At 39.4% G+C, this 23,200-nt stretch overlaps 1 pseudogene; it reads right to left on the bottom strand.

Annotated features, from left to right (window-relative positions):
- Positions 1–6,272: 6,272 nt before the first annotated feature.
- On the bottom strand, positions 6,273–22,658 carry LOC149244796 (uncharacterized; annotated as a pseudogene).
- Between the last annotated feature and the right edge of the window lie 542 nt (positions 22,659–23,200).

Below are 23,200 nucleotides of genomic sequence, written 5' to 3' on the forward strand. Positions count from 1 at the left end.
CTTCCATCTAGTGAATACCTCTTGGGAGTCATGTTATTGTATGGCCCATGAACCAATGTCCGAGGATAGTTCGTGATCTTGTGTCAACCTCATTTAAAAATGAAACAAGCGGTTCGAGGATAGTTCTTTTCTTGTGTTGACCTTGTTAAAAAATGAAACAACGAGTCCCGAGGATAGTTCTTTTCTTGTGTCGAACTTGTTCAAAAATGAAACAAGGAGTGGTGAGGATAGTTCATGATCTTGTGTCAACCTCGTTAAAAAATGAAACAAGGAGTCTGGAGCATAGTTCCTTGTCTTGTTTCAATCTTGTTAAAAAATGACTCAAGGTGTCTTGAGGAGAGTTCTTGATCTTGTGTCAAGCTCGATAAAAAATGAAACAAATGTCTTCAGGATAGTTCTTTCACTATGTCAACCTCGTTAAAAAATGAAACAACTCCCTTTTCCAAATCGAGTCTTTGGTTGAGATCTCGTAAAATACTAGTTGAGTCTTTCCTCGATCTCGAAAGTGAACCTTCATTACATCCACCTAGTTGAATGCCATGAAGCTTGGGGGGCATGTACCTCGATTGGATCATTATGTTGGGGGCATGCAAACCTTATTCAAGCATAGTTTTTCATTTCAATCTTGTGTAAACATGAAACCGAATCCAAGCATAGTTCTCCATGGTTCGAGCTTGTGTAAAAATGAACCCATGTGCCGATGTACCTTTTTTGGTTTGGTGTGTAAAGCAATTTCTCGCTTATTGTGTCTTTTGTCTTTTATGCAGGTGTTAAATATATTGACTGATGCAGATGTTAATTATGTATTAGACAGATATTTTCACAAATTATAAATCATAAATAAGCATTTAGACATAATAAGTATATACAGTGAAATGTAGATAGATCTATATCATGTGTTGCACACCATGGCGCTCAATATATATATATATATATATATATATATATATATATATATATATATATATATATGTCCAAAAAATATGTGTGTTCAGTTACATCATGAGACACATGTCTCTCAAAAATCTGCAGAAAAGAAACCTAGAAGTCTACTATGCATTATGCTCTCTATAGCAGACTACTACTCGGACCACGTGTCGAAGCAGCTGGTGTATCCTATTCGACACACCCGCGGTGTGTCGCTAGTACTGCCTGGGAATCTCCTCGAATCCTCTATAGTCTGGGATCCCCTCAATCAAGCCCTCTAGGTTACAGGCTATCTCCTCCTCAGCATCTCCACCTAGAGGTGGTAATTCAATCTCTCTATCAGCCCTTCGAGCAGTAGGAGTGAGACCTACTGGTCTCTCAGGTCCAACATCTACAAAGAATTGAACATAATAATTAGGGCATGCGTATTTAAAATCAAAAATACCAAAAAATTTCGAAACGTTTGTTGGTAAAGCTAGGTGTTTTACCTCTCTCGTACCACTGTTCACCAAGAGGAAGGAGCATGTCTCGATCGCCCCTGAATTCCATCCAAGCATACGACCAATCCTCGATTATAACTTGTTGGCAGTTGATCCACTCAATAAATTCCAGACCCCATGATGTAGGCTGGTCACTGCCACCTCATGGCATCACGAGCACCCATCGAGTTATCCGTGTCTACTGCGGCCTTGGCCATCCCACCATCATGTCCTGTCACTGGAGAATTGGTTCTCATTCCAGCATGAGTGGTATCACGATTGAGCCATAGCCAAACTGTTTCGCCTCACCCCGATGGCACTTGGTCAGTTGTCTCTTCATATTAAGAGACACGGCCTCTGCCCAGTTAAACATAGTAGGATTCAAGCAGTCTTTGGCTAACTGTAATTGAGTCTTGGTTGCCTTGGGTTGGGCTTGGGTGCTAGCTGCTCTAGTTATGTTAAATAGAAATAGCTGTAGTGACAAATAATTAACAATGAAAATTTGTAGCTTGCCACTTGTTGATGATTTTCGTGCTCCTGGGGGGCACAGTATTGTGATGAGTGTATCCATAGAGTCTCTAGTAACCCGAGTTTCCACCATGTGGGGCATCTCTCCTCTTCTCAACAATCTAGTCAAAAAGTATATGTCCATGGCATCAAATTCAATTTCTTGCCCACGGATTATGAACTTGCCTTCGTTTGGATTCCATGCTCAGATTAGGTACTCCAGGAGATCCATTTGTGCTCTTAGCAATGGTGTTAGGAAGAACATTAGTAATCCACAGTTCTACAGGATGTTCAGACACTAAGGATCTACCATCCCCATCTCATCATCATGGTCATGGGTACGTTCTTGCCATACGATAGAGCAGATTCCATTCGATCCCTGCTGTATACGCAAGACCTTCGATCCCTTGGTACCAAAATGCTGCCACATTCCGGAGTCGTGTCACCGATATGTTCAAGAGCTTAATCCTTCTGCAGTTTGTGCCCTTACATCCTCCTATGATTCTCTGTTTCATCCATCTACATCTTGTTCCTCTGTCTCATGTCGTTGGTGTGGGAAACATTACAGCCCTCCTACAACAGATCGCTTCCTATCAACATCAACTCATGATCCAAGAAATTGATCTAGAGACTCCTTTCAGGTACCTTGGAGCTTGCATGCCTCAATGGAAAGTTCTTCACATTCAATGATAGAATTGCATCATTGGTCTCCGATCGGGTGATTTCACAAGTGTTCGACTCCAGATCATTCTTCACACTTTGTGGAGTATACTAGTAGTACCTTGAGAACCATTGACATTACTGGTGGTCTCTCTCGCGCTTGTTAATGGTTCACATCATTGGTCGGTAATCAAGCTATTTTCTAGTATGCTCGACTTCAACACATTTATTCGCATATTAGAAATTGTACAATGGACAGGTCGGGATTCAAGACCCCGGGCTTAGATCACACAAGTCTAGGTTGCGTGGATTATTTATACATGACTCTTTTGATTGGATGGCTACGACCATACTTGAGTCTTTTTGGATGGCTACAACCATACCTGTGTTTTCATATGGTCTTTTCGACTGGATGGTTGCGTCCATACCATAGACCAGTTCTATTTGTCCTTTGGATGGTTGCACCCATACCTCAACTACACATATTTCTTTTACTATCAGAGATATCAGTTGTACTTGCATCTGCAGGTTCTCCACAATGGTGTTCCAGTTCAGTTATGGTTTCATAAAGCATTTCACCCCTCCCACTCTCTCGGCCTTCATGCTTTAGGGGGCATCTGTTACACAATATTTTGTCACCGACCCCGCATCCCCTAATCCCAGGTAGAGTTGGTCCCTGAATGGAATCTGCTCTGTGTCATACATCAAAATATGTGTCCACATCTTCCATATCACTCAAGAAGATTAACCATGCTCATTAATCCTGAAGTTGACCCTTTTTACCTATGTTTCAAGATCATCGCAAGACATCAGTATCCTTCTTGCGACGATGGCTTAGGGTAAACGAGAACCTCATGACACCATCACAAGGGTACACTTGTTCCCAACGATGGTCAGATTTTAGGGATTGTCATAGGTCATCAGTATCCTGCCTACGATGATAGCCCAGAATGCATTAACACCTTGCGACGTTGTCTCTAAGTCTTAGTGTTTGACCTGCGATGACCCAAATATGGTGAATTAGTTTAAACAAAATTCTTCTGGGTGGTTCTAGAGCTAGTTGTTGGGTCAAGGAAGTTCGCCTCTCCCCTTTTAGATGGTGGTTCCGCATTTTGAGTAACCTCCCTTGAAGGTAAGCTTCCTCTCCCCTCATTTATGGAGGCTCCTCCTCTTATAAAAGCATCCTCCATGTCTATGATCAACTAGTTTGGAGTTCTGAGCAAGTTCTTAGAGTGCTAGTTGAGGTTTTGGTGTGCTAGTTCTTAGCTTGTTGGATTGATAGCTTACAACTTTGATTACCTTTCATGTTGTGGATTGAGAGTGTAAAATGGTTTTGTAAGAAGGAAGCCTTGTTGTGACTGCCGTACTTTCATACTTGTGGTTTTGGGTAAGAGAGAGAGTCATCAGACTTTTTGGGAGACATTTGAGAGTGAATGCTTATGGAGACATACGGATCGGACCCTTCAAGGAAGCTTGCGATGTCAAGGCGTGGTTGTAAGCCTTACTATTGTTCATATTAATACAATCAATGGTTACTTCCTATATCATATATGAAATGTATGTCGATAGCTTATGGTTCCTTGACTCTATAAGTAGATAGTTCATTGTTATGCTCTATTATGTTTTTTGTCGTTTTCTTATGTTGTTTCAGGTGCATCATTCATTAAGGAGAAGAGAGCGATAACTGAAGTGACATGACGAAGACTTCATCGAACACTGGTTTAAGGTAGGAATTTTCAACGAGAACTATTTAAGGAATTAGCTATTGTCTTTGTCTTACTGTGACTAGACCCTCTCTAAGGCTAGAGGGGTTGTCTCTGTCCACAGAGGGAACTTACCTGCATCACACGCATTAAGTCTCATATCCCGCAAATAGTCTTGCATCCCGCATTAAGTCCCACATCCCACAAACAGTCCTAAGTCCCCGCAGCTAATAAGTCCCCTCCCTTGACGATCGCACTAACTTTATGGTCCCACTCCCATGTACCCCTTCCTGGTTGTGATTACGATGTGGAAAGCCCAACCAAATGCAATATTTTGTATAATGGATTGAAAGGGTATTTCAGATCCGTTTAATGTAAAATCACTATGTAATATGGATTCTACCCCTTTTGTGTTGCGATTGCGATATGGAAACCAGCCCGTCCGGATGCGATATTTTATAAAGTTATTATTGATAAAGTTTTGGGTCCAGCCCGTCAGAAAAGCATCATGGAACATGGTTTAGAGCCCCTCTCCTTGTTGTGCTTGTGATATATAATTGGCCAGGAGCAACGGCCTAGATATAATCGGCCTGGATCAGCCAACCCAGATCAAGGACTCATAATTCTTACCGATAGTCAATATCAGTTCAGTTTTTCATGCCCTCGACCGCGGTTTCTCACTATTTTTCATGTAAATTTTCAACTGAAAGACCACGACTTCCATTTACAGAGCACCAAATCACTCATTTCACTGCTCATAGGACAATGAATACATTTTCAGCATGTTTTAAGCAAAAAAAGAAGCCAACATTTCACATTCATTACAACAATTTTCAAAACATAATGCATAAAAAATGGAATATCAGAGCAGTTCATCAGTTAGTAGGACTAACTAAAATGTTTACTCAAGGACTCAGTTACACCAGAATGCCCAGAACAACACCAGAGCTTAGCCAAATGATATTTTTAACATTTTTGATCTATTTTTACGAATTTATGAAAAGAATATTGATTTTTTTAAGATACTTTTCTGTAAATAATTGTATAAATACTTCATATTTCGAAGAATTACAGGTTGGACGTCAGAGAGTGAAAGGCTTGGAGCTTGTACTCATCATCTTTTACAAGAAATCAAAGGACAGTTGTAGCTATTATTCAGGAATTCTTTTTTTGTGATTTTGTGATAATGTTTTCTCTCTGTTATAGTTTTATATGAATTATATAAAAGTCTCTTTTCCATATCTTCCTTCTTCAGTGATTTTCTTAAGAGGTTTTAAGTAGAATTCTTTTAATTAAGCTATGTTTTGGTTAGTAAAATCATTTTGTGTACTTAGTCTTATGATAAATGAATTCATGCTTGTCATTCTCATTTTGAATCTTTTCTTTTCCACCCTACACTACATATACCAACTCTTAAATTATCACAAAAGCATACCTACCTTGCTCCTCTATGTCTCTTGCAGCTGAAACCTTTGATATTTTGACCTAGTTCCCTAATTTTCACTCATGATCCAGTAAAACCCTAAATTTCAAAACCCTAGAGCTAAACATACCTAGCCTAATATTTTTCCCCACTCCAATCATATTTGGTTGTGAGATTTATAGAGAGAGCCCTCTCTGGTTTATCAGCGCTAGTTGTTGAACCATAAGAGGTTTGAGGTTACCTCCGTCAATCTCCTTTCTCAGCCTTGGGACATTGTGGAGGATAACAATATGATCGAGTTTTACAAAGTCAAAATTTCCTTTCAATACTTTTTCATTTTCCCTCTTCAAAATAAGTCTTTCGTTCATTTGATTCTTTACATGAACAAGATTCATATGGTGTTAATAATATATTTTTTGACTTTACTAAATACACCCTTTTAATGAACAAAATATTATTCCATCAGTATACGAGGGGGGAACTTTTTTATTTAGATTTGGGATCCAATGGATCCATCAACTGGTAAAGATCTTGATGGAGAGCCCTCATTTATATTGGGTGGTGACATGTTCATTAATTAACTCTATTGTCTAATTTGATGGCATTTGATACGCATGTGTGAAGTGAACTAGGGTCCTCATAAAGGAAATTGCTAATGGTTGCACCCCATAAAATATTAGGCAAGAATTTCCTTAATGCTTCACATGCCCTTTGATTTTTATAAAGTCGAAGATAAAAATGAATTATGTTTTTAAGAAATTGCACAAGTGGTTTTTTTGCAAGTGATGAAACCATGGTTTCTAATACTTGACCTACTACAAAAGATTGCTCTATTGTTGCAAAAATATATGCTAATCTAATATCATCGAAGAGTATCTTTTTTTTTAGCAATAAAATTTACCACTATTATTGATGGTTCACTTCCCATTTGCATTGCTCACAAGCACAAATAAGTTGTTTATTTAGAAAGTAGAAAATTAATGACATCCATATTATCCATCTTCACAAGTGCACCAATCCCTCCAATGTGAGTAAGCTATAGGTATTCAAATTATCATGTCTTGTTGATAGCATTTAGAAAAGTGTATATATATAGAGGTATATAAGTGTTGGGGAACATGGTTCTAGTATCAAGATGTGATTCTATGCACTGAATAATAACTACTGCATTGTAAGATGATTTCAAGCACTTGTTGTTAGAGATGGATTCAATTTCCTGTGATAATACTAAAATGGTACTAGAGAATGCCAAAGCATGGAGCGAGATCTTCAAAGAATTTACATTTTTTTGATAGGTCAAGAAGAGATTTTTCCCTATGTTTTGGAATGTATTAAAAGTGAATGTGATAAACACCAATGCCAAACCTGGCCCATAGTTCACACATTCTCAAAAAAATGAGAGTATATTTTCATAAAAATGACAATTCTCAAGGGTGATGACATCAACATCCATATCAATGATGTAATGAATAATATCATTAAATTTAAAGCAACACAAGTGTGTCTGGATATGAGTGGTGCCTTGCACACCACAATTAGTAATGCCGAGTCCATGGACATCCTAATTTAGGTGATAAGCATGTTCAATCATGCATAAAGGAAATCTTTCCCTATGAGCAACCTCGTCAATTTGAATCACCTAAATTCGAATTCCTTCTAAATATTCTATCTCACCATTAATGGCCAAAGAAATTTTCAAATCTTGGTTGATCATTTCTAACAAACAACCAACTCAAAATTATCATTGGGCTAGTGAGCATTTCCTTCATGGATTACACAATCATGGATTACACAATCATTCTTTGAGCCATATTGAACCAAAATATAGTCATAGGATTTGGGCAATGAACATCACCATATGTAAATTGTCACTTGACACAATTGGATCCATATGAATAAACCCACCCATTTGGCATAAATTCCAAGACCCGCAGTTATTCTCCAATGTATTTTACAATATTGTTCCTCTCGGGTTTTCCCAACATAAACATATCAATAAAAAGTTCCACTTGTAATCTGACAATCTTAGTGATTTCTTATTGATGGAGAAAACATATTCTTCCTTTGAAATTTTATTTATCTTTTATTCACAAAGAAACATACTCAATTCAATTGTTTGTGGGAATGACCCAATTATTGTCATGGGAAGAATTGAGAGATCATCTTTTTCTCAGTGGTTGCTCGAGATGGGCGTTTACTAGTGTAGCTTGGTGATGGTTAGAAGTATTCACTACATGAATATTGTAAGCAATTATTTTCTCCCCTACAAACCATGGAATTTTCATGAATAACATGTATGTATGACCATATATATAAAAAACATTATCCACAATAGCATGCCACATGCATCACTGGAATTTTATATATTTACGTCAAATTATATTCTAATTTAAATTCGTAAACTATAATGTGATGAAAATTCATGACAAAAAAAAATGATATCAATGAGAATCCAATACCATTCATCCTTGCTTAGAAATATAATTATATGAATATGCATATATATCAACGTATGGTTTATAAGGTTTTTTCATTAATATTATCCATTATGGTTGGATTTTGTTTTAATTGTGTTCACTGATTATCCCTTTCTTATGATTAGAAATCAATTATGAGGAGTGGATTAACATATAAAATATTCATTTAGGAGGTCGAATAAGGCTAGTAGTCACCAGATGAAGGTTCATTTGAGGTAGAATTTGAATATGTATCCAAGTTATTAAAGAGAGTCAAATTAGGCTACAACATTTAGCTCCTACTAGGGATGGTGCCTCCTTATGAGATAGCAAGAACTGTAGACCCTGTCAAACATTGGGCGTGATGTCTATATGTATCAAGAACAAAACCAATTTCTAACATGCATCAATATGAAACATCGATTTGATATTGAAAAATTTTGCATGATTGAGCAAGTACACAACTTGATATTCCTTTGGTTATGCGTGTTTCATTCATTGTTTAAAAATCAAGGTATGAAAAATACATCAATACCATTTATTTTCTATTGTGCAGGAAGATTCTGTTATTTGTATTGTTATGTGAGGAGGGAAGGAAGCTTCTAATGCAAAAAAATATGGACCTTAATCTATCCTAGAAAAGAGCAAAAATCCTTCGCATATTAATGTCCTATATGACCAATAACAAGAATGTCATCATGGTAACTTTATCTAAACCTTTGTTTTCCTGAAAAGAGATTTCTTTCATGGGTCTTTGAAGTTGAAAAAAATGTTTGTTTTCGCAAACCTCCTTAGTCCTTCAATGTATTTGCATGTCCCTTGACCACCTTCCTTCCTAAAGGTACTCCTTAGACACCACACCCTCCCCCACTCCACAACACCTCTCACATTCTCCCCTTGAAAGGGTAAATTGACAAGGTGGTCAAGAAATGTTGGAATGGTTGTAAGGAGGGTGACCAAGCCACCCGTTCCTAGGGGTGGAAATGTGACAACCCCAATTTGTTACATTTATGTATGAAATGTAAAATTTTTGATAAAAATAAAATATGGGCTGAGTAATGGGACATAGATTCCAAAGGGATGGGGTGACTACTTGTTGTGGTGGTTGCTTGCTAGGAATAATATCAATATATAGGAAATTTCAAATGAAGAATAGAAGGTTGTCACCTGGAAAGTGTTGGCATTATGGCTAATATGTTGTCCTTGATGGAAGCCTGCATATCAAATATGTCCTTGATGTCAGCCTGGTTATAATATTATGTGTTTTCCTTGATGATATAGAACTACTGCAGATGACATATTGGTACAAGTATTGCATAAACGAGGAAGTGTATTGGTAGCCTTGTCATAGGATTAATTTGAGAAAAGATAAAGATATGAAGTTGGAAAAGTATACGTGACCTCTATGGATAAAAGTTGTGTACATATGTAGGTTCTATGAACAAAAGTTATGTATATTATCCCGCGTGTGGAAAATAAAGAAATCATGAGCACTTGCCATGGTAATCTCCCACAATTTTTTGACAACATTGTCTATTTGATCTCGTCAACAATTACTAACAACAAACCCAAGGGATTTTCCTGTGGTATTGTCAACACAAAAGGCTATAAAAGGAGAAGGATATTGAGTAGTATAGCGTGTGCATTTTATGGATGATTCATGTGTGATATGATATGGAACAGGTGTGCACTAGGGAGCAAGGAGGAGGATCAACTATAAGAGATCTAAAGTTGTTTTTCATGTATATAGGAGGGAAAATGAAGTGATTTGTTAATGTTTCATAACTGAAGATTAGTATGAATGTGCTTATGCAAGGATTATGCATAAGTTATTTTATTATATCTATCTATGCTTATTTATCCTTTGAGATATGGTTGGGTGACTAATTGTTTTATGATTTGTAGATTACTTGCATTCCCGAATCTCACGTACATATGCGGATATGCTTTTGAATAGTCACGTATATAATATGAATAGTTGTGGTTTGATTACTGTTGTCACTTATAGATGAACATGGTCCATTCTACTATTAGTTGATGGTTGGCATATCTTGATGAATTCATTTTGATGAATGGTTTACTACTAGGGTTTGATAAATATTGATCTCATAACTTTACGTAGTCCATATGCATGTGAAGCGCATATATACACTAGTTTTATTCATAACAGTTGCATATACATTATGATATTATTTTAGAGAATGAAATGACTTTATGTAATGTCATTATGGCTTAATTGTTTGGTTGGATTCAGAAGCTATGTGATGAGCCTCATCATTGAGTAATTATATGGGCCTTAATTACCCTTAATTCACCTACTAGCTTAGTCAAACCAACTATTCTCACAACTTATTTCATAATTTTGATTATAGTTTGTTTATGAGACGAGTTAGAGTTGGATATTTTGCTTTGTGGTCTAAAGTGCATGTAATGCACGAATAAAGGATAAAATCAAGGAAAAATGCAGGCATAAAGGATAAAAGCAGGGAACTATGGAAAAGACCTTGGTCAAAACTTGAGTGGGACAAGGGAGAGTAATTATAGGAGGTAAATCCTTCTCATTTACTACCCCTCCATTTGAATATTCCTCCATCATCAAAGTGCAAACAACCATCACTTTGAAGACTAGAAGACAACCGAGCAAGTGAAAGTGACAGAAACCAGTTTATTAGATGTATAAGTAGAGAGGCTTAGGACCTCATTAGGATTCAGACTTCTATTTTAAAAACTCTGCTTTATTTATGAGTTGCAAGACTTGTGATAGTTTGTTCTGTAATCCATGGTATTTATAATAAACATGAGTTTTGTTTTGAGCCAACTCTGAGTTAGCTTAGAGGGCTGAAGCTCTTGGGTTAGGGCCCAACCCGAGCAACCAAAGCTCCTCTTTACTATACATGTATGCTAGCATATATTTTTGGTTTTTTTCATTTGCTTAAGTAGATTCTTGGTTTTCTGTTTTATTTGCTTAAGTAGCTTCATTTTCATTACAACAGTATAGCATATATTATTCATGGTTTTTCTATTCATTTGCTTCATAGTTACATTTACTATAGTTTACTTCCATTTGTGCATTCTTGCAGTTTACAGGTTAGCTAGGAGAAAACATCACCATAAGGTTGTGCACAGGTGTCTTAGCCTCATCTCCTCCCTCTGATACCATGACTTGAGGAAGAGACCCTTCAACAACCCCAAAAACACAAGTTTCTAGTTCTCGCATGAGCTATGGAGTTTGTTGTTCGATGCAGTTATTTGTTCGCCCTCACTGGCTTTTCTGTCATTTTCCTTTGAATCCTCCTTCAACATGTTCTTCATGCATCGCTTCCTTGTCATATAATCCACAACAAACCTTCAAAATCACCATCCGATTCATTATTTTCTCTAACTGCTTCCTCACGTGAAGTCTTCCACTTACTTTATGTGCTTTAATCTCCACCTTTGATCTGTCTCTTGATCCGACGACTATCTCATCACTCGATCACCAACTAGCTAGGTCGATCTCCACCATTGATAAGCCCTTCCTGATCTAATGGCTATCGTGAAATCTCATGTGGATTATTGCATGACAATTATCCACCCGAGAGCACGCGATAAAAGTGGTTTTCTCGTGCTACATGTCATGCACTACTTACAGCCTTGAGGGCGAGCGAAAAACTACTTACTGCCTTAGAAACCCGCTCTATCATTTCCACACGTTTCTCTTTCCCACGATACGATCTCCACCGTCCATCCTCCGGTTAATCTTGTTCGTCCATCTCTTGACTTAATCCGCACGATAAGATCTCAGTCGTTCATCGCTTTGTTACCCTGTCCATCCATCTCTTGACTTAACCTCCGCGATAAGACCTCAGTCGTTCATCCTGTGCATTCACCCTATTCATCCATCTAGTCACTTAAGCCTTTGCGATAAGATCTCCATCATTCATCTTTTGTTCGTTGATCAATCCAATGGTCCCTATGTGCTATTGTGTCCTTACATCCTCCTTTCATTGATTTCGACCTCCAATTGCTCTTCTGCTTGAAAATAGATTTAGTCTAGTTTCTTTGCTTACACCTTAGTATAGTTTAATGCTCTTTACCTCTGCAACTTAGATAACAGCATTAGGTTAGTGTTGTTTTAGCAATTCTGCTTAGCATAGCTATTTAATTGGTTAATTAGGTTAGGGTATGGTTTAGCATTTCATGTTGTTTTCTTCATTACTGCAATAGAGTAGCTCTCTCTTAGAATAGGTTTTCTCTTCTTCCATCAAAAAATTAAGCTTTTTCTGACCCTATAGAAGTATGGCTTGGAAACCCTGGAGTCTCTTGCCAGATAAACAGTGACAACAAGCAAGACCTTCACTTCTACTTTTGCATATAGCACTATCACCTCCAAGTTTGTACGAACCTCGGGTTGATAAGTAAAGCTGGTAGCCTTGGGAGTTGTAGCATTCTTGTTGCAATACCTAGGCTCATCACTTTTTGGGACCGTTGTCAGGGAGGTGTCTAAGTAGAATGTGATTACTGCTTTCTTCTATTTCTAGTCTCCAATTTTCTTCCATTACTTTATTCATGCAAAAGTAATCTAGTTTCTTCCTTTCTTTCAGTTGTCATTATCTACTTTCCTTTCCATTCTGCAAGTAGAATTTCAGTTCAACAAGTAGTCTTTTTCTGTCAGTAGTCTTCCTTCAAATAAGAAATTTCCTTCAAATCAACAATTTCATTATGCAAGTAGAATTTCAATTCAGCAAGTATTTTTTCTTGTTAGTGGTTTTTCATTCCATCAACAATTTCATTTCTACAGAGTACTTTCCAGCTTTTAAAAAAAAAAAAATTCTTACAAAAACCAACCCAAAAACATTTCCTTTCATGCCTCGTAGGAATAGGGACAATTCAGGGAAATTCTGGTCAAATACCCCCATTGCATCCAATAGTCAACCTTCTATCTTCTTCAACGACGGTGAATTGGAAGACCCTTTAGGTGAGCAACCTTACATATTTGAGGAACCTACAAGGGAAGAAGAAGAGGAAGAACCCATTCCTACTGAACTAATGGCTGAAAACCGAAATGATAGAGGAAATAGAGAGAGAATTGAGGGTGCCTTCCCCATCAGGGAGACCAATGGGACACTAAGATGAAGAATGTAAGCCCCTCTACTCTACCTCATTTCCATGGCCTAACCATAGAGGACCTTGACACTTTCGTATTTGAGTTTGTTGTTATATGCCGAACCTATGACTGTACAGATGATGAGAAAAGGTTGAAACAATTTCCATCTACCCTCAAGGATGCAACATTACGCTGGTTCATGGGTTTACCTAGAGATAGCATCACAAATTGGGCTCAGATGCAACAAGATTTTAACAACAAACATAGGGACTATTGTAGGTCAAAGGATACTAAAGAAGATATTTGAAGATGACCATAGGCCAAGATGAATCCTTATAATACTGTGAAGAAAGATTCCAGCTCAGTTACAAAAGGGCCAGGTGCACACTTGACCCTGAGTCACTGAAGTTGGTCTTGCTTAGAGGAGTAAGGGAGAATATTCTGAATACCTTACATATGATAGCAGGAGGAGATATCTACCAATTAGCCTATGAGGATATTAAGTCTGTCTTTAGAAACCATTCTAGGGCAACTAGGAAAAAGGGTAGGGGTAGTCAACCTATGGCCAGTACATCATCCTCCAACTCATCCATCAAAGGTGAACTTGGAAATATGTTGGAAGATTTCAAAATTGATATGCTGCAAACCCTTGCATTGCAATTAGACACAATGAACATCAAAAGGAAGCAAGAGGAAGCAGAAAGAGCCTTGGCCATATTTTGTCCAAGATGCACCGGGAGGCATCCTAAGAATGAATGTCCATTGAACTATATTAAGATTTGCTCAGTTTGTGAAGAAAACCACTCCACAGATAAGTTCCCTTCTTTAGTTGGACTCAAAGTTTTATATCAAGTGGCTGAATGGGTCACTGAACAGCTTTGCTACATCAACCAAAGGAGGCCTCCTTGGCCTAGACCATACCAGCAGGGTATGAAAGGGTCATCCCATGCATATTACAACCCCAACCAAACCACATCTATACCTTCTTTGGGACCCCCTGCTCATCCTTCCTGCTCTACACCCCTTCCTTGGTCCTATGCATCTCAATAGCATTCCTAGCCAACCATTTGGTAATTTCAACCTTATGTTCAACCACAACCTTAGTGGAATACACCACCCCAGGGGTGGAGGACCAAATTCAATAATGTTCTAGCCCTATTGCCTCCACCACCTACCCAATCACAACTCCTTCACTCTGCTCCACCTAAGCAACCATAGATGCCTGCCCAGCCAAATTTGAACCCGAACAATATGCAGGCTTAACAAGTATGCAGTGGAGAGACATCATACCCAGCTTATGCTGTAGAAGTCCAAGAGATCAACCTAAGATCTGGGAGAATTTTCCCAGACAACCAACCTCCCTCTCCAGATAGGGAGGTTGAGAAAGAAAGAGAGGAAAGCAACCTTAAAGTAAATCCACCCTTTCCTGAGAGATTAACCCAACCACTCCAGCCTACCCCAAAAGAAATTAAACTTCTAGGAGAATTGAAAAATCTATGTGTAAAGATCCCCCTTCTCCAGAAAATCAAAGATGTTCCCATTTATAATAGGTTGATTAAGGAGAAATTCTTCAAGCATCCAGGAAGAAGAAAAAGGGATGCCCCTACCATTAATGTTATTGTGCAGTTGTCTGACTTAATGCTGGGGTAGGTAATATGTCCAAATTTTTTGGACCCTTGAAGCCCTATAGTACATGTGCACATCAATGGCACCATTTTCCCATACACTCTGATTGATCTTGGGGCTACCATTAATGTGATGACCAAGGACACCATGCTCAAGCTCAACCTCCAAGGGTCATTGAGGAATACCACAATAGTTCTGCAACTTGTAGACCATTCCACAGTTTCCCCTAAGGGAATTGTGGAGGATGTGATGGTCTCCATTGACGCCTGGGAGTACCCTGCAGATTTCCTAGTTCTCCAACCTAAGACTAAGCTTACTGGTTACCCTCTCATCCTTGGGAGGCCATGGTTGGCCACAGATGATGCTTACATTAGCTACAAGGATAGGAATATGACCATCAAGAATGGGCATATGTCCAAATAGTTAGTCTTATAACCTCCTGCTCAACCTACCCTAGAGCATGATTTACCTTTATGGTTGGAGGAGGAGGAAGAAGATGAGGTTTATTCCACAAAAATTTATGATTTGGAAGCAACCATATGAGGAGGATAGAAAGATGAGGATGACTTAATTGAACACCTGCTCCAAAGTCCAACTCCTAGTTCACTACCATTAGAAGAAGAAGTAATGGAAACCCAGAACAATCATCCAATTGTCTTATGCTTGGCCAATCCCAACCCACTCTGTGTCAAAGCCATAGAATTTGGCCCAGAGAAAACTTTAAAAATTAATCAATCTCTTTTTGCTTTAGAAGAGGAAAAGCTATGCAACATGTTGAGAGAAAACCTAGAATCCTTCACTTAGAGTTATAAGGAAATGAAGGGAGTACACCCCTTAATGTGTACTGACCACATATACATCAAAGAAGGTTGCAAGCGAGTCAAGCAACCACAAAGGAGGACGAATCCAGCTCTTAAAGACATAGTGAAAGAAGAACCGCAAAAACTGCTAGATGCAGGATTCATTTACCCTATCTTAGAGAGTGAGTGGGTCTCTCCTTTAGTGTTAGTTCCCAAGAAAAATGGTAAGTGGAGGATTTGTGTTGATTATAGGGAGTTGAACAAAACCACATAGAAGGATCATTTTCCCCTACCCTTCATTGACCAAGTGCTAGATGGCCTGGCAAGGAAGAAGTTCCTTTCTTTCCTAGATGGATTCAGTGGGTACAAAAAAATCCAAATCTGTCCAGAAGACCAGGACAAGACCACATTCACCTACCCTTGGGGTAATTTTTCCTATAGGGTCCTTCATTTTGTCCTATGCAATTCTCCTGCCACTTTCTAGAGAGTAGTCTTTAGTATTTTTGCTGAATTAGTACAGGATTCTGTGGAAATATATATGGATGACTTTACACGTTATGGCTGTGATTTTCAAGAAGCCCTAACTAACCTAGGAAAAGTATTGCACAAATGCATTGAAATGAACCAGTCTCTCAGTCCAGAAAAATGTGAATTTTTAAAGACTGAAGGGACCGTGCTAGGTCATTCAATATCTCAAGAAGGACTACAGGTGGACCCAAACAAAATAGTAATCATCCAAAGGGTCCCACCTCCACAAAAGCAGAGAGATGTCAGGAGTTTCTTAGGGTTAGCTGGATACTACCAAAGGTTCATAAAGGACTTCATCAAGTTGGCCTCTCCTTTGTTTTGGTTGTTGGCCAAAGATTCTGAGTTTATATGGTCAAAGAGTTGTCAAGAGACCTTAGACATTCTAAAGGGTAAGTTAGCCATTGAACCAATCCTTAGAGGCCCAACTGGACCCTACCTTTTCATATTCATGTTGATGCCTCGCACAAAGCCATAAGAGAAGCCTTAGGTCAGGAAGAGGAGAAATTTCCCTATGCCATCTATTTTATCAGTAAGAACCTATCAAAGGCTGAGCTAAACTATACCATGACAAAAAAGGAACTCGTCATTGTTGTGCATTCATTAAAAAAATTTAGGCATTACATTACAGGCTATCAAACATTTGTGCATATTGATCATGTTGTAATCAAATATTTAATGAACAAACCAGATGTGAATGCTAGAATTATAAGATCGTTTCTTTTGTTACAGTAGTTTTATCTTACTATTGTTGATAAGCCTGGTAAGGAAAATGTTTTTGTAAACTTTCTATCTAGATGAATCTGCCTGCAGGTGAAGAAGGAATGATGGATGACCAGTTACCAGATGAGCATTTGTTTGCTATTTCAGTTCCATTGTTTGCTGATATAGCAAACTATTTGGTATCATCACAGTTCCCACCAAACTTGCCTTCCAAAGAAAAGATCAAGATAGTAAGGAAAGCGCCCCATTCACCTAGATTGGGGGCAATTTATTCAAACTTGGCCCAGATCAAATCTTGAGAAGGTGTGTAAGGGAAGACAAAGTCTTTTACATCCTTCTAACCTGTCATGATGGGCCTTATGGAGGTCACTTTGCAACAAAGAGGACAACATTCAAAGTGTTACAAGCAGGGTATTATTGGCCTACTCTTCATCAGGATGTGAAAAAGTACACTAGTCAGTGTAATCGGTGCAAGAGGATGGGAAAACCTACTCCAAGAGATGAAATGCCCCTACAACCTCAAGTGACTTTCAAGCCATTTGACAAGTGGGGCATGGAATTCATTGGGCTTATCAACCCTCCTTCAAAGAAAAAGCAGTACATTATTGTGTGCACTGATTAGTTGACTAAGTGGGCTGAAACGAAGGTAATTAAGGCAGCAACAGAAGAGAAAGTGGCTCAGTTCCTCAGGGAGAATGTACTCTACAAATTTGGGTACCCTAGAGAGCTAGTCACAGACCAAGTCAGCTAGTTTACCTCCAGCATGATTGAAGATCTGCTCAGCCATCACAAAATCAAGCATAGGACCTCCACTCCTTATCATCCACAGGCTAATGGGCAAGTGGAGGTGACCAAAAGGGCACTGGAGAACATCTTAACCAAGGTAGTGAGCAGCAACAAGAAGGAATGGGCAGAGAGACTAGTTGAGGCCACCTAAGCCTCTAATACAACATGGAAGACCACCACTAGATTTACACCCTATGAGCTGGTCTATGGGAAAAAGGATTTACTGTCCATTGAGTTTGAATATAACACATTAAGGATGGCATCCCAACCAGATTTGGATCTTAGTCATGCATAGAAAGAAAGATTGTTACATTTGAATGGCTTCAATGAATTCAGAATGCAGGCCCTCCTATATACATAGATAGTTCAGCTTTAGAGGAAGATCTGGCATGACAAACACATTAAAGAGAAGCAATTTCAAGAGAGATACTGGGAATTGCTATATGACTCTAGGTATAAAGACTTCAAGGGCAAGCTAAGGACAAGATGGCTCGGACCTTATGTGGTGGAAAGATGCCATGATAATGGTTCAGTGAAAATCATAACTATAGATGAAGACAGAAGAAGCCATTCCATTTCTTGTTAATGGACACTGATTGAAAATGTACAAGAGGCCTTTATCAAAACAAGAATTCATTGACAATATCAATAAGACAGTGATGATGGTGGAGCAAGTTCCAGCTCCTCCCTCATCAGGGCACTGAAAAGAGAGAAAAAAGAATAAGTATTCAGGTGAAAAACTCCATGAAGAGGCAGCCTAAGGATGAGAAAAAATGAAAAGGAGTAAGAAGATCACTGGGTGAAAACCTTCCTTAAGGTGCCAAAGGTAGATATCTAGGGTGAAAACCTCTCTGAGGCAGCCTAGGTGTTATATATATATATATATATATATATATATAAGAAAAAATATAATTGTTATTTGCAGGTGGGTGAGAAAGACAATCAAAGAGAAAAGAAAAGATCCAAAGGGAGCCCTGCCTCACATATGTTCATCTTCTCCACTCCTTACCATGAATCCCTCCATCAATTCCATTATTTTTCACTTCATTGCTTCAATTTAGGTGAAGATTGTGTTTTCTACAGGATCCCCTGAATGGTAGATTGGTTAGGTCCCAAAAATTCATACTAGACATGATCTAACCAATCACCTCAACCATTACCATCATCCTTGCATCCACACACACTCCTACTCCCTCTGTCCATTCATTGCAGCATCCTCACAGCACCGGCCAACAACATGATCAGGAAATTCCAAGGGAGATACCAAACATTGCCAAGTGGTAATCCAGGAGCTCCATAGTAGCAGCAACAACATCAAATCCAGGAGTTCCACAACAACAACAGATCTCCAGTCACAGACATCTCCAAAAGCCAAGAAACCATCAACAGACAGCAGAGTAAGAAGAAGAATGACCATGTAGAAAATAGACAACGCAACACCTATGATCTTTGAACCGACAGAGGATAAAAATGGAGTAAGGAGGGATAGTCTACCATACCCATGGAGTGAGGTAGGCTACCAACTCATCAAATATATCTCATATGAGGGTAGATACAATGTTTTTTATGGATACCATTTTAGGATGCTTGAAGAACTAAGATTTGGGGTCAAAAAACTAGTTCACCAAAGACTCAACATACCCTATTTCTTGATGCAATCACTCATAGACTCCAAAAGTAAAGTAAAGGAAGGGAATTCCCAACAGTTGGCTCACCATGGGTTGATCAGGATCCTCATTAAGGATGCCCTCCAAAACCTTAGGATCCCTATAAAATGGTCAGTATTCAGAGACTTACCAGCAGAGGATGACATCAAAACCCTCACCTATGATGTTAGTCCTTCTGTCAGTGAGGAGAAGGAAAAACAAGAAGAAGAAGATACAGAGCTAGATGGGGATGAGATGGATGAAGAAGAAACTAATACAGAGGAACATGATGAAGCAGAAGGGAAGGAGGATGATGCTGAAATAGAAAGAGGAAGAAGGCATTGAAACAGAGGAGAAAGAACAACAAAAGGCCATCCAGTGTAGGATGCCAGCTAAATCCTATGCTCCTTACCTCAGAGAGCAATGGTTGCAATTTCAGATTAAAACACTAGCACAAAGGGGCACCATGCCATTTCAGGATTACAATCAGTTTATTGATCTTTGTGATCAAAGTGCACTAGAGGATGGGGCCAAAATGGTTGAGTTTTACTTGCACAACATGGCCCTCACAGATATAAATATTTGGGATCCTAATGTAGAGATAGGAGATCTACAATTAATGGCATCAACATCATTGATGAAACATGAGAATTCAAGGGTTGCAAAGATGAAAATAAAATTGGATAGAGAGAAAAATGAACCTCTTTTCATCAGAGCTGAACAATCAAATCCCATGGCCCTAATAAACACCCATAATATAATTGAAAATGATCCTCAGTTGGCACCTAGATATCTTGTTTCCCAATTGTAAGCAATTTCACATTTTGAAGACATGTTTAGGCTACTAAGAGATGATAACATACATGTCTGCTAAAGGAGATGGAAAATACTACCAAACAGCTTGAAGATCAGAGAATATCACTCCCCTCAAAGGTTGAGAGAGGCACTCAACATGACACCTATGTATAATCAATCAATGCAAGGGTTGAAGGTCAATTGGATAGGCCTAAAACTCAGTCCACCACTACTCTCAGAGATGCTATAAGGGAGAAAAGAAGAAGAGGAAAAGAGGTAGTGGGAAGGAGTAGAAAGGAAAGAAGGCTTCTATAAACAAGAAGAGACCACAGAAAAAAACATGGGATGTCAGAGAGGCTACCAGAGCCATGAAGGATGTGGACATTGACTAAGTTTCTCAGAGGATAAGCAACACTTTCAGTAGGGGGGTGATGATGAATCTCATCATCGAGTAATTATATGGGCCTTAATTGTCGTTAATTCACCTCCTAGCTTAGTCAAACCAACTATTCTCACAACTTATTTCATACTTTGATTATATTTTTTTTATGAGATGAGTTGGATTTGGATATTTTTCTTTGTGGTCTAAAGTGCATGTGATGCAGGAATAAAGGATAAAAGCAAGGAAAAATGCAGGCATAAAGGATAAAATCAGGGAACTATGGCAATGACCTTGGTCAAAACTCAAATGGGACAAGGGAGAGTAATTATAGGAGGTAAACAGACAGACTAGAAGACAACATCCATCACTTTGAAGACTAGAAGATAGACAGAAAGTGAAAGTGACATACAAAGGTACTTGAAGGGTGCCCATAGCCCGGGCTAGCAGGAAAATTGAAACCCCACAATAGGGGTGCAACCACCTGACTATCTGTAGGATGCCCAGTCTCAGCGCTCCAAGCATTTGGAAGAGGGTGCGGGACTGTAAAGGAGTCTGTAAGGAAGTTTCGCGGCTCGGAAATGACGCACAGAATCAGTATGAAGCACACAACGCGTCCACGTACAAGGGATTGCGCTGCCACATGGGTAGAATGGAAGGTGACTGTTGCAGATACTTTTCATGACAAATGTCCAATTTAAGACACCGAGGAGCGGACGGTGAACAATTAAGACATAGGGTCAGAACTAGGGTTGAAAGGATCTACTGCCAAAACTGCATTAATGAGCCACAAAAGAGGGGAACGACCGAATTTAAATTCCAAGAGGGCTATAAAGCACAGGTGGCCCATCACCAAACAACCCTTGGCATGTTTAAATTGAGGCGTTATCAAACAAGTAGGAACCTGATGAACTTGGAAACCGTAAAAGCAAGTCCGTGGTTTGAAGCATTGCCAAAGGATACACAAGAGTCTCTGATCAGAATAATGACAACAACTAGGGGAGCTGCCCAGAGTTCTACACCGCCAGTAGGTGATACACCAGAAATCCCTAAATCACCCCAGACGCTGAGGCCCAAAAAGGACCCACAGGCAGTAGGACCAGTCTGCATGTCTCCACGAAATCCCCGGTTCGACAAATTGTCGATGGAAGAGAAAGGTAAAACGGTTAATATTGAAAGCGACGATGAGGAAGAGGACCCTCCAACCTATGTCGAAGAAATGGAACCAAAGGAAGAGATAGAAGAAGACATCCAACCAGTACGTGCCACAACAAAACTACCCAAGTATGTCCCTCTACTGAAAGGGAGGGTAACGGTCCCTAAATATTTAGACGTTGTGACGAGCACGCTCAACACCCCGTTCCTCCCTGAAGGGGTTCTATTTCAAGGTACGGCTATAGGCCGCATGCCCACTATAAAGTGAATATTGGGACCTCGTGGATACTAAGAAGTTCCCACATTTAGAAAATAGCGAGCTGATGGAATAAAGCACAGAAGGTGCGGTTACCACTCTGCAGCCACGATCATGACTACACGGGTGGAGGAGGCCAGGCTACTCCACCTCCTATCAATTCCCCACTTCTATCAGCCCCCAATTACGACATTTGATATCAGACAACTGCTTTTCGTGATGCATGATGGGTACTTATGGCTGGAGGAGCCCATTCCCATCATGGCGGAGCTCATTCATAGGATTTCTCGACTTCCCTATTCGAGAAGGGACCTGCGGAAATTGCCAGCTCCGGTGGGGATATGACGTTTTTGGAGGCTATGAAAAATAAATATAAGGTAGAAAAGAAGCAGAGGGGGTATGTTATTACTAGTATTAAAAAAAAATAGGTCTGCATAGCTATCCAGTTATTGGCAGGAAAGGTGATGAGAAAATACAGGGGCAATGAGGTACCTGCCACAGTCATCACGCTAGCCAAGCAATTCGTAGAAGGGGTACAGTTCAACTAGCTGCAATTACTCTGCGATGAGTTTCTGACAAACTACAAGGAGGTCCAAGAACAGGGTAAGAGCTTCCACTACGCGTGGTTTCCTTAATCCATCATGTTGGTTACCAGTGAATTACCTGAGGATAGTCAGTTTCCTTCCCTTGACTAGGACTAGCCAGAGGCAGCAAAATACGCGTCATTGTGGGCAACAAAGGTCGCTAGCGAATCAGAGCAACCAATATCTTCTGGGTGCTAATGGAAGCAAGCATTCGACTATGGATCAACAAACGACCACGCCTGTCTACCTCAGTATACGATAGTTTGAAGAACTTTGGAGACCTTAAAGTGGATATGCACAATGTATATATCAGGGCACGCAGGGATCCAGAGCAGAAGTGGACCACACTCCCCTTCATAGCCATAGATGACGTTGTTTTTGTAGTGGTTGATACATGGCCACCAGAATGGCACACACCAGATGTGGTAGTTTGTGATGAAGTAGAGATCCAGAAGAAAAAGGTTGTTGCCAAGCGGCTAGCCCAACAGAAACAGAATGAACAACTAGTTGTGGAAGTACGGGCATCTCGGGAGGCAGCGAAGGCCACCACGGAAAAGACTACAACAGCCAGGGCCACTACGATGCAGGAAGAAAGACGCCTAGACATAACAACAGAACAGGGGATAGATGCGACAACGAAAGGCATGGACCCAAGCACCACCTTGACACAATTGAAACGAGCTC

Source organism: Pinus tabuliformis, chromosome 8 (genome assembly GCF_031772625.1).
Source record: "Pinus tabuliformis cultivar Carrire ecotype Pingquan chromosome 8, CPIR1, whole genome shotgun sequence".
In the NCBI taxonomy this organism is placed as follows: Eukaryota; Viridiplantae; Streptophyta; class Pinopsida; order Pinales; family Pinaceae; genus Pinus; species Pinus tabuliformis.